The sequence below is a fragment of the Falco peregrinus genome, chromosome 8 (assembly GCF_023634155.1).
Source record: "Falco peregrinus isolate bFalPer1 chromosome 8, bFalPer1.pri, whole genome shotgun sequence".
Taxonomy (NCBI): domain Eukaryota; kingdom Metazoa; phylum Chordata; class Aves; order Falconiformes; family Falconidae; genus Falco; species Falco peregrinus.
In genome coordinates this window covers 64,729,159-64,741,728 of record NC_073728.1, presented here as the reverse complement: position 1 = coordinate 64,741,728, position 12,570 = coordinate 64,729,159, and the positions used below count along the sequence as shown (strand labels likewise).

The window sequence follows — 12,570 nt, the reverse complement described above, 5'->3', positions numbered from 1 at the left end:
CCCGGCCCAGCCGGCACCGCCGCTGCAGCGGCCGAGGCGCGGCCGGCGCTGCTGACTAAGCCCGTCCTGCCGCGAACACACCCCCGGAGCTCCGCGCCCCGGCCCCGGCGCGGCCCCGCGGGGAGGCGCAGACCCGCGGCCCAGCGGCGCCCCGAGCCCCGGGCACCGGGCGGGGAGGGCGGAGGCTCCGCCGCGCCCGCGGCGCTTGGCAGCGGCTGATCAGCGCCGGCCGCGGCCGGTCCGCGCTTGGCACCGGGCAGCCCCCGGCCCGCACCCCCCGGCCCTTCCTCAGCCCGCAGCCCCCACCGCTTCCCCGGCCCGCAGTGCCCGCAGCCCCCGGTCCTTCCCCAGCCCGCAGTCCCCGGCCCGCAGCCCCCGCCGCTTCCCCGGCCCCCGCAGCCCGGCGGCGGTGCGGGCAGGACGCGTGAGCAGCACGCAGGTGTGAGGAGCCGCAGGGTTCGTGGTTTGCATCCCCGCAACGCTCGCGGCGCAGCCAAAGCGCAGCCCAGCGCCCCCGCACCGGGGGCTGCCGGGGCACCGGGGCAGGTGCCGCCCGGGGAGGGGGGTCGGTCCCCGGCCCCGGGGCTGTACAGCCCTGCTGCTCAGCCCTCCCGCGATGGGAGGGCAGCTCTAGACCAGGGGGTAACCAAAGGACAGCAGAAAGGCACCCACAAACCACAGGGTGCAAGTTAAACCACAGTGCAGAAACACATTTTGCTGGAGCGTGGGATCTTCTGAGGCAGGGCTCTTAATTCAGGTTTCCCAGCACCCAGCTGAACCTGCAGCATCTAAGTGGAACAGACCTAGATCAATATTGCTAACACTTTTTCAATCACAGCCTGCTCTTTAAGGTAGAAATCTCTCACAGCTCAGTGCACTCCAAACTCGCGCTGCCACAGCCTGCTCAGGTGCACACGATGGAAAATACCACAGCATCAAGAGGGCAGGTTGGAAGGAAACAACATAAGCTGCTGATGCTCATACACCCCATTTTACTGCTGTTTAATTACTCTAGGGACAGTTTTTTTGGTTTAGGACCAAACCACTCACCACCCTTGCCTGCTGTTGTTACTGTGTGTGGAGCACTGGGTCATTTTACTCTTTGGTTTCATCATCTGGCTGCAGCCTTTCTGACTTTGCTGTCATTGGCAGGTGGCAGCATGACTGCATTTCTCTCAGAGATGCAAAGCACCTGTGCCAGTGAAGAGAGAAGCTCTTCATTTCACTTCAGTATCTTTCTTTTTATTCAAAATACCCTCTCTGGATGTGGAAAAAAATATCCAGGTCTGGGCTGTGAGCCATGCAAAGCCTTCCTTCTTAGAGCTGACGGCTCGCTCTGCGTCACACAGAAGTGAAGGCTGAAGATCAAGTACTACAGTGTATCTCAAGCCTATCCCAGGAAACAAGATATGAAATAAAGAGGCAGTATTTTATAAAGCACTTTTCATGGAAAGTCACTTTATGTGCTCATGTGTGACTCACACAATGAGATTATTTAATATACTAGCCTGGAAATGGAAATTACTCTCTGAAGCAAACACATTTATGATATGTAATTCATGTGTATGTACATCTATCCACACACATACACTTTCACATGCAAACACACCACCAGCATCACAACCAAAAAAAAGCCCAGTCCTGTACCTAACATACTCTCCCGAACTTCCTGCTCAGCCATGGTGAGGCCATTTGTACCTGTTGGCCAGATTCAACAAACCAATGTGGTCACGTTTTTGTTATTGGCTTCACTGAAGAGAGCCTTCAAGTACTGCCTCTCAGCCTTCACTGCTCCGTGAGTCCAAGTTACCCCAAGAAAAAATCATAGGGGTCCCTTCCTGTCCCCATGCCTCTGGATTCCTCCAGCACTGGGTCTCAAATGTGGAAAAAAAAATAGCTTATAGCCTTCACTTGATAACTGGTTACATTAAGAAAAGGATAGTGAGTAAGAAGAGGCAACCTAGCATTTTATTAATCCTGAACTAGCAAACAAGTACTCTGGACTGTTAGCAGATTTGCAGATTCTACAGTAAAAGCACAAAACTTTTGTAAGCACTTCTGCAAAAAAAGACCTCAGTGAAAAAATATTTTGGCCTTAAATGCAACGGAGTGTTTTTTCCCTAGGGATTTAACAAACTTAAATATTCTCCTGAGGCTGGGGCCCCATACTCTCTCAAGGCTACAGACTGAAACCCTTCTCTGCAAAAGCAGCGTCACAGGGAGCTGCAGGTGGGGCTGGGTGGGTGGCAGTCACCATCCCACCGGGGAGGTCAGGGCTCTTGGCGGAGGCTTGGGCTGCCTCCCTCTCTCCTCGGTCTTACAAGACTGTGCTTCTAAAGAAAGCATCACACTTCGGGAAATACAACAAAATAGAAGAAATAGATCTAACAGGCCAGCTCAGTTCCTGCATCTGAATACCCACACGAGCAGCTGCTCGCAGCTGCTCTTCTAACAACATTTTTCAGGCACTGCCCCACTTGCTAGCAAGCTCTTTCCCCAGCATTATTCCCATGTCCAAACCCGCTCAGCTGGAGGGATGAAACACTGCTGGTAGTGCCTACACTCCGGTTTCAGGCAGCCACCATGGGCACGGTGCTGTCAGGGCAGCCAGTGTGTGATGGGCAGCACCGCGCATGCTGCATCCCAGTCACTGGCCTGTGCCTCGTGCCGCCAGTCCACAGCGCCATGCCCAGGGACATCGCTCACCTCCTCTGCTGCGCCAACAAAACGGACACAAATTTCCATGCGCTTATAAGAGGTAACACAAACGAACACGCTCTGCACATGGGAGGCAGGATTTTATCACTGTTTGTTGGGCCTCCCTACGGCAAAAACCATTGCCCATACTGGGAGGGTTAAGAGAAGAGGGATGTGGTAAGGGTTTCAGCTGTCCTTGAGGGATAAAGAACATATAGGGAATAAAATGTGAAATGGAAAGGGGCAGGAATTAATGGATTAATGGGCAATGCAATAAGAGAAAGGAAGATGAAAGTGTGAAATGAGAATAAGAAAATGGAGGAAAATGCCCGGTAAGAAGTTTAAACCAGAACAATCATAGGAAGAACAGAACTGAATGAATAAATTCAACTTGAAAGTCAGAAAAATTGAACGCATCATGTATTTCTTTTCAGTTGTCCATGTTTTTGCAGTCCACATGTTGGCTAAATGCTGAACAGATGTGCTTGCACATAAATAAGTGCCTAAGTGATTGAGGAGCACAAATCACCCTGAAAGCTACTGAGTATTTGTTCCTAAAATCCCCCAGCTGCCTGCATCAGTCCCTCCAGCATAGACACTTATCTGTAGAAGTGTATGCGCTGCAATTTGTTCTAACTCCAGATACAAGAATGAGAGCCAGGTTATACTTATGTCACCCAGAAACAGAATCCAACTGATGCCAGCGAGGATGTTACAGTGGGAGAGACTGTCTTGTAATTCCCTGAAAAATTCTGTAAATAACAACTGAAACCCAAAAGGAAATCTATTTCAAAGACTATTGATATGATTAAGCCATAATGCCTTCAATTGAATTTTTTGGATCAATAGTTAATTTTAGAAATCCATCTTTTTCAAGTGTGTGAGTACATAATGAAGGCAGAAGCGAGAAGAGTATAACTTAGCTCTTTGCCAGCAGTTTCCAACAGCACAGTAACAAACTTCTGCACACTGATGAGGCAAGATGTACATGACAAACAAGTTATTTTTGATCACAGCGACAAAAGGAAAAATAAACTTACCTTCTGTCACCCCAATATCTATAGTTCCTTTTACTTGGCTAAAGCACCACAACACATCCTGCATGAGGCTTCCAAATCCTGCCAGGGAAACACATGCAGAAAGAAGATAAGATACGATTGCATTGGTGTACAGATTGTCCTTTTTCAAATGAACACACACACATGCACATACGAATTGGCACACAAAAACCTGCAATGCCTGTGTGAAGATAAATATTTGCTCACCTGGTATCATTCTTCCATACAAAGTCCGAAGCTAGCACTGCAAAACTGAAAACATTATGCCCGCGTTATGAATTGCCCGTCTGTTTGTTTTCTCCGTACCATGGCAGGGCTATTTCGAACATGGTGCAATTGGAGTCAGTCCCCTCTACATCACTGGCAGCATCACAGAAGAGTCAGGAGGCCCTGTAGTCACGGTCTTTGTCACAGCCTCTCTCCATCAGAATACTAATGCCCCCAATCATTTCCAGCATTGTTGAAGAGAGTGAAACAGAGAAAAAGAGCACCACGCTTACTACCACAACAAAATTTTTTCCAGTCTGTGGTTAGCGGAGTCGTGAACTGCTTGCAATGAACCCAAGCAAAACGAAGCCACTTTCCAGGACATCATAATGTTGTAATCAAAATTTGCCTGGAATCAGAAGTGCACTGTAGTTGCTTTAAAAGAATACAGACATTTCTATTATAAGGTGTATTATTAAACTGTAGCTGTCTCAGCTGTGCTTGCTCCTCTAGCAATACTCTGTGTTAAGCCACTCTGAGAGATATTAGGATTTTATCTACTGCTGCTTCTCATTTTCTTGACAGCTCAGCAGAATTTCCTTTCCTGTAATGCAGTTTTCACTGTAGTAAAAAAAAAAAAAAAATAACCCACCACCTCAAAGGACAACTTGCTTCCTTTTATCCTAACACACATTTTATCTCAAAGCAATTTCCAGACACGAAGAAAGCAGCACAATGGAGCCATGAGGACGGGGAATGTCATCTTATCTGCTTTATACACAGGTGAGACGTGGCACAGAAATTGTGAATGTTTCGCACTCGGTGAGTGCGATCCTGGACCCAGGCAGGGCATTGTGTTATGGGAGACCCATATATGGTACTTCCCTGCAAAACACAAGGAAAACACGGAACTGGGAGATAGTGTGTAGCTGGAGACATAGCTGAGGCTGGGCTGTCTCACAGCCTACCAAATGTCTCTGTAAGATTTCTGTCTGGTTTTATTTAAATCATGATAAGTTTTCCTGCGATAATATAGGTCAATATATATAATATGTATTAAAAGTAATATAACTATCTCCAAGACATAATAGATACAAAGTCCAGAATGAGCTTTATTGGATGATTCAAGCCAAATACAGGGGAAAACTGGAGTTTTAAGAATATGAAAGGATCTGAAATCTGAGGGTATGGGACAGCTTGATAAGATTATGAAAGAATATTGTTTAGTGAGATTCAAACCTTGAGATGTCTGAACAGTGGGAACAGCTGCAAAACATGACAGGAAGATGTGGAAAAACTGGCATCTACAAAAGCAGGTCTGAACATCATTGTGTATGTTGGAACATCACATTGGAACATCACATCAGTTCTGCTAGAAGGTTTCAAAAGTGAGTGGACAACATGGGCAAGAGGAGCAATATTGTGATGCCCTTTCTAGAAAGCTCCTCTGTATCACTGTCCAGGTCCACTCAGATAAACTCCTCAAGGGAAGAAGGATTTGTGACTTCTTCCTCTTGGTCTGGGAGTTTGATGATGCCAAACACGTTTCTGAAAAGAGGGCTTGTTGTGTTTCCCAGAACCCTGGCTGCCCATAGGGGCTGGTGGGGGCAGGCGGGCAGCGCAACCCCCCCACAGTGCTTTCCTCGCTGGCCGTGTGCCCGGCTCCATTCAGCGCCTGGCGTAAGAAAAGCTTCTCGCTATCAGAGCGTGCTGCGTTGGGGTTTTTTTTCATGAAAGGAAAAATAAGCGTTTAGAGGAATTATTTATAACTCTCCACTCATTTGAGGGCCCTGGAAGTGACACCTTTGACACGTTTGTGGAACTGCTCCGAGAGCAACGGGCTGCCTGCCCATTCACTGCACTGTGTTATGCAGCAGCTGCTAACGCAAACTCTTTGGGCATGGTTTTAATTCAGAGGACAGACAAAGGCAGTATCTAATATGGCCCTGCTGGGGTTTAGGAAGCCTTATTTTGTCACTGAAATCGGGACTAAACCTCTTAACACCAATGTAGCACTAAGCAGTAGGCATTCTTTCTATTTACAGCCCTGGATGTGAGGGGATCGCTCCACCCAACATGCTCACGGAGCTATGCGAGGGTATGTGTTACAGCAGAGTGTTTGCACATTCACCGTGCATTGCATATTCATTTTCATTCATGCACAGGGCTGGTTACAAGTTTCTCACTTCTAATGCAAACGCCTGCGCACCCTCAGACAGTGCTGCTGAAGCTGCTCACTAACTCCACATGCTTCCCCAGTGGGATTTGCCCTCCCTCGGGGGGGCTAGTTGAGTCGGAGGTCGCGATCTCCCACTGCCGCAATCACCTTTGTCCTACTTTCAACTAATTTTCTGTGGATTGCAGCCCCTTATCAGCTTTTCTCCTCTTGCGACCAGAACTTCCTTGCTCAGAGGCTTGTTTCTGCATAACTCAGATAGTGGTGTGCTTTCCCCCACCCATTCCTTCTTTCCCATCCCTCCCAAGGCTGCCTTCCTTGGTTAAGAAGTCCCTTCGTTTGTCACTTTTAAGAACTTCCAACAACTTTAGAGAGTCAGCTTGGCCTAGACTGTGCACAGATTAGTTTAATGTATAGCTAAACACTAAATCTGAGTTTGGTAAATTGGGAGTTTAGACAACCATTTCAGAAGATTCCTGCTGATAACAAATGGTTCTGGCTGCAGCAGCAGGTGATCCCACACCTCTCCTGCCGAGCAGGAGGCTGAGGGCCCTGACTAGGCACTGGAGATGGCACTGGCCATGGCAGCTCCCTGCCAGCCCCCTACCCTCACTCCATCAGTGCCCCTGCACGGTGGCCATGCATGGGCAGCCCGTGCCAGAGAGGGGACAGGGGTCCTCGGGCCCACCCAGGTGCCAGGACAGTGATGGCTGCTCCTGGCCGGTGACCGGCAGCCTGGGCACGGGGCTGCACAGCTGCCATCAGGCTGGTAACAGCAGCAGCTGCAGTTCAGCACCAGCCGCAGTCACACGGTTGCTTGGAGGGAAGCGAACTCAAGGGAGAGCTGTTTGTGGGGGAGAGGGGTGTGTGAAATGCCCACCAGCATCCGAAAGCCTGTGGCTTTCCAGAGGCTCTGTGGCACTTGCCCAAGACCAGGCTGAAGCTTTGACAGCAGCGACAGTGCATCTCTCCAGCTCTCGGCAGTTTGCGGGGCTCTGCCTCTGATCTTCACTGTCATGAACATTGGTGTTCAGTGATTTTTTTGCCCAACAGCCTTTGACAGGATTTGTTCCTGTCCTTGCTTTGGAAGGTCACACATTTACACCCGGGATCGTCTATTCCTGCATTGTGCTGGATGAGCACGGCAGCCGGGCCCCCTCTGCCCTTGGTACCTCCTGGCTCCTGGGGTAGAATACTGCTACGTTACGGGAACCAGGTGGGGAAAAAGACTTCACTGAGTCCCCATTTGATTTAAAGCATGCCGTCATGTTTTTCAAGTTTTATTGCTGACTTAGCTTCTGTAAATTCTCTGTGGACAGTGTAGCGATCACCTGTAATTCTTGGGCTCATTTCTTTCAAAACATCGGTTCTCGCTCTTAGGATAGGATTTCCCTAATGAAGTGCATGTCTTGTGATATTGATGTATAAAAAGGCTTACCTGCAAGCTTGGTCTCTCCTCAGCATGCAAATTAAATGCCTTTTCATTCTAAGAGTTTGAAGAACTCTTTTAAAAATCAAATATGCCTGGGGAAAGGCTGCGCATGGGTATTGATTAGCTTTATGATGTCTGCGGCCGACTGCATTGCATTCAGGCCTGAAATGAGGTGAGTCACGCACGCCGTGGGGCAGGGGGAGAGCAGCTCGCAGACCTGGTATCTCGAGAGTCTGTTAATACTGGTGGGAGCGGGGGACGTGCATAGAGAGCACTTCTTGCTGCGTGAGGTTATGATAGGTGCTGGTTATGGAGTGGGAGCAGGAATACTTTTTACTTCTCAGCCCATCTATTGACACATCATGTGCCCATAAAACAGAGTTAACTTCCATGTGCATCTGTTTGCACCGCTGTGAGGCTGAGCTCACGAGTTGTTAGAGTTGTTAACGTTCCAGCTCCCTGGAGGAGAGCTGTTACACACATTTTTGTGCACAGAGCTATTCACAAAGCATTAATTTCTGCAGAAACTTGCTTACAACTTTTGTTTCCATTCTATGATTTCCCCCTAGTTGTTTTTTGTGATGTAAATGTTATGGGAACATTTTTTAAAAAAAAACAAGAAAATGAAGATTAGGTGGTTTTCATGGTGGCAAAAGAAGAGAAACACGTTAAGTGAAATGAGGTGGATCTCCTTCTGTTCCTGGCCATGTCAGAAAACAGACTCCCCTTATTCCAGGTGTAAGTGGAGCTGGAGGGGGGGAATGCATACTAACCAGAAAGTGAATAACCAAAAGTGAAAGCAAGGCCGAAGCAAAGGGAAACCCCTTGGCACAGGGAGCATGAGCCAGGGCAGCATGAAGGGGCAGGTGAGGATCCTCAGCCCGAATGGAGAGCAGCTTTTCAAAAAGGGATGTGGGGTGGGAAGGGCTGGAGGGACAACAGCCTCTCATAAAACACTGTGGTCTGCTCCTTATTTCTCCCTTCACACTCTCCTTCATCTACAGCTTTTAAGATGTCTTCAGTGCATTTGTAGCTCTAGTGAGTTCGATAATGTGTAGAGATAACTGAGCTGGAAGGAAAACAAGTTTGATAGAAGCTGATACACTGTTCTCTGCATGGATTCTGCAGCTGACTTTGCAGAAGCACTGATACCTCATCCGCTAGTTTAAAGCTGCAGTTCCCAGCATGGCACAGCCAGTGCCACGTAGGCAGGACTGGGGGTACTCGGCAGCCTCAGGTCTGCCACTCAGGATGTCTCTCTGGTGTTTTTTCTATTCCAGTACTCCAGAAGTCAGAACCAGTTGACAGTAGGTTAAGAAGAACGAGGACATGTGGGAATAACAAAGGCAATCTTGTGTTAATTTCTTGGGAAAACTGAAACCTTTGGAGTTGTCGTCTTTTCATCTTGCAGCCAAACAGAAAAGCATGGTGAATTCTACTGTGCATTTGTATGGATCACTGATATGTAGTGAATGAATCTTGCAAAAGCTGCTGCTGGCAAAGCTCAGTTTAGTGAAATAACTTCCATCTATGAAAAAGTAATTCTGTCCAGTAGCCACAGAATGGATCTGCTTTCGGAGCTTCAGTTAATCTTTCCATTAATACATAAAAGCTTTTATTCAACAGTCTTCTCTACAGAGCATGTCCTCCCTCTGGAGTAGTTAGATTCTGAAATCCTCTTCTGCCTTAAATTCTAGTGACCTCTAGCTGAAGAGGCTTAGCACTTCACATACTATAGCCACCAAAAGCCAGAACTTGGTGTGTTCCCAAACACACCAAACTTGGTGTGTTTCCAAACAAGAAATCTTGCAGGGATCAGTGTGTTTAAAAATTATTTTTTAATTCAGGCATAGATACATATATATGTAGTGGGTGCAGGTGCCACTGTGCTGTGGCCTGTGGCAAAGGCTGTGGGAGTCAGTGAATGGGCTGTCACATACACACACACACACATTATTTTTTTAAGCTGGGTCTTTAATATTAGCAATTTTAAAGTCACAGTACTTTTAAAAACAAAATTAACTGCTAGGGTACCTGCAATCTGCATTGCTTTAGGTGTTTTCTGTTGTTTAGTAGCTGAAACCTTAGCTCAACCCAGGACTGCTTTCTGCTGTACTGATGGACTTTGTGTAGGGCAGTTCAGTATGACAGGGTTGACCATGCTCTTTTTTCCTGCCTCTGCCAGTTACTTCATTAGTACAGGTATAGTTGTTGCAATGTAGCAGCCTACAGGCAAGGCACGTGATTTGTTGTATGCACAGTTACATCCCTTCATAAACGCATCCAGCTGTATCCTGGCAATTCTCTTATGAGTGAGTCGATGGTATCCTTCATTCTGCTGTCTTCAGGAAAGAAAGTCAAGAGATGTGTTGTATCCAGATGGACAATGTTCTTGACCTTGTGGGCCACAGTTAAGTCTTGTGGCTTAAATTTGTAACTCGGGTGTTACTGAGTGCCAGTGTGAGAAAGAGCTCTGGAAATAGGACTGTAGAATTGTTTAGGTTGGAATAGACGAGTCCTTGCTTCCATACGGGTTAGACGGGTCAACTGGCAGCAGGGACAGCTTTGCCCATCCCAAAAAACCTCGCTCCCTGCTTGTGGGAGAGGCTGTGCTGCTGGCGGGGAGCCGCGGCTGCTGAGCGTCGGGAAGCGCAGCGGAGGGAACCGGCTCCAGCAGCTGCCGCCGCCGGGGCTTTAGGGAGCACGACCCTGGGCTCCCCACTCGTGACTCCTCCCCACGAGCAGGGCTCGCCTTCCCGTGATGACTCTGGGGATAGAAACGGAGATGTTGCTCTCCGTTAGCTCAGGGAAGGAGAGCTTCGGCCAGCAGTGACCCTGTGTGGCTGATGGCAGAACTGCTGTCCCTGCGTGGGGACCTCGCCCTCCAGCCCCAGCAGGCACAGGCAGCAGCCGGAGCTTTTGAGGGCTGAAAGCCCTGGGGAAACTGCGCGAGGTAGATTAAAACATTCAACGTACCGGTCTTAAGCTTGATTAAATACGCATCTCGATACCTATGCTTCTGAACAAATGTCCACCTGCAAACCAACACAGAATACCTCAAATTCAGTGGAAGCTTTGGGCACTCATGTACAAGTGAGCCCACTTTCACCACAAGAGATGCCAGCAGTGGATATTAAAATCCGACACATGGAAGACATACCATAATGTCAAAGTTCACCAGAGTGTTACAGCTGAGAGATGGCTGCTAAGTCTATCCAGGACAAGAAGACTGCAGGTGGATACTCTGAAAGGTGAAGTCCGACCTTGGGCAGGGAAGGGAATCTCAGGCCTCCTACAGCTGAAGCTGTAGATAAATCATTAAACATTCCCCGCAGCATGAACTTGTTATCCAGCCTACCCGAGATGCTTTTATTTCAGCCACCCTTTTTGTTTCTGTGGGGTAATTACTGGATCCCCATCCTTGTTGCAGGGCTGTGCAGGTGGTCTCCCAGGGAAGAGAGCTGGGCTTCTCTGTCGGGGGGCTGACCTGCCGCCAGTGCCTGGTACGTGCTCCTGTCCCTGGGCTGGGTGGTGAGGGCGAGTCCTTGTCCAGCGGCAAGGTGAATCCAGCCTCCTCCTCCTTCTGCAGCCCATATTTATTTTTCATACAATTTGGTGCGTTTGATGAGAATTCTGTTTTAGGGGAACCCAAGCTGTGTTTCAGCTTGTTGGTTCTTCTCCGAGTAATACATGACTATGGCTACGGTTGGGTAACTATTCCGACTCTCGCTGCCCTGGGCAAGGACTGGTCTCCTTAGGAGCTCCAGGAGGCTGAGCCGAACACGAGAGGGAAAGCCAGTGTCCAAAGAATACGGACAATGGGATGGGAAACGTGGTGTCTCCCTTTTCATGGGATCCTTTCAGATAGGGATGTGCCTGGACAGAGGGGGCGGCGTGCCCACCGGGGCTCGGCTTTACTGCGGGCAGAGCCGCGGGGGCCGAGCTGGGCCGGGACCCCGCGTTGCCGCGGGTGGGGGCTGCGCCCCGAGGCAGGCGAGGGACGGACCCCCGGGGAGGGTGGTCCCTTGCTGCGAGACAGGAGCACAGCCCGACCCCCGCCCTTGGCAAAAGCGGCACAAATCCACGCCATGACACGAGGCAGAATAGGGAATAACGCCCCGCCGGCCGCGCCGCGCAGGGCACAGTCCGGGTCCCGCCCGGGAGCGGCGGCAGCGCCGCCATCGGGGCGGGCCGGGCGGCGGGGCCGGTCCCTCCCCCGGCCGCGGGGGCTGGCGCAGCCCGAGCCGGGCCGGGGGCGGCGGCAGCACCGACGCCGGCGCCTCCGCAGCCTGGAGCCGCCGCCAGCCGGGTGGGGGGGGGTCAGCACCACCGCGGGGGGGCACGGCTCCTCCGCCCCGCACCCCCCGTAGGCGCGGCCCCACGCGTGTGCGTGTGCCTCCGCCCGCGCTGCTGCGGCGTCCCGGGCAGCTCACGGCGGGGACCGGGGACCCGGCCGGGGTCCGCGGGGCGGGCGGCGGCGGGGCCAGTCCTGCCGCTCCGGCTCCAGGGCCGCTCCGGCTCCCGGTCCCCCTCCTCCGGCCGCCGCCGGCTGCTGCCGCCCGGGCAGGGGCTGCTCGGTCCCGCCCGCGGCCCCCTCGCCCCTCCCGAGGTAGGTGCCGTGCTCGGTTGCGCCCCGCAGACGGGGCTCCGCATTCAGCCCCGTGGTTGATCTGCTTGCCCCGCGGCTCGCGGTGGGGTGGGGGGGGGGGGCTGCTTACTGCTGCGACAGCTTGTTTGGGGGGGGTGGCTCAGGCCGTAACTTCGTCCCTGCCAGCAGGAGGGTGAGCGCTGGGAGGTCGCATGGCCGCGCTTCCAGGGGGGCTCCAGCGGGGTGAGAACCGAAGGTGACAGCGGTGGTACCTGCCCTTGTCCTTCCTGAGCTTCACAGAATCATTTAGGTTGGAAAAAACCTTTAAGATCATCAAGTCCAACCGTTAGCCCGGGACTGCCACGCCTGCGGAAGGGTCCCGAACGGTCCTTAGCTTCTCTGGCACAGAAGT

At 50.9% G+C, this 12,570-nt stretch overlaps 1 protein-coding gene across 1 annotated transcript in view; it reads left to right on the top strand.

The window, feature by feature from the left end:
* Window positions 1-11,803: 11,803 nt before the first annotated feature.
* STK32A (serine/threonine kinase 32A) overlaps window positions 11,804-12,570 on the top strand; it is a 35,002-nt gene continuing 34,235 nt past the window's right edge. The window contains exon 1 of the mRNA XM_055812901.1: window positions 11,804-12,179. The gene's annotated coding sequence lies outside the window, so the exon portion shown is untranslated. The remainder of the gene's footprint in view (window positions 12,180-12,570) is intronic.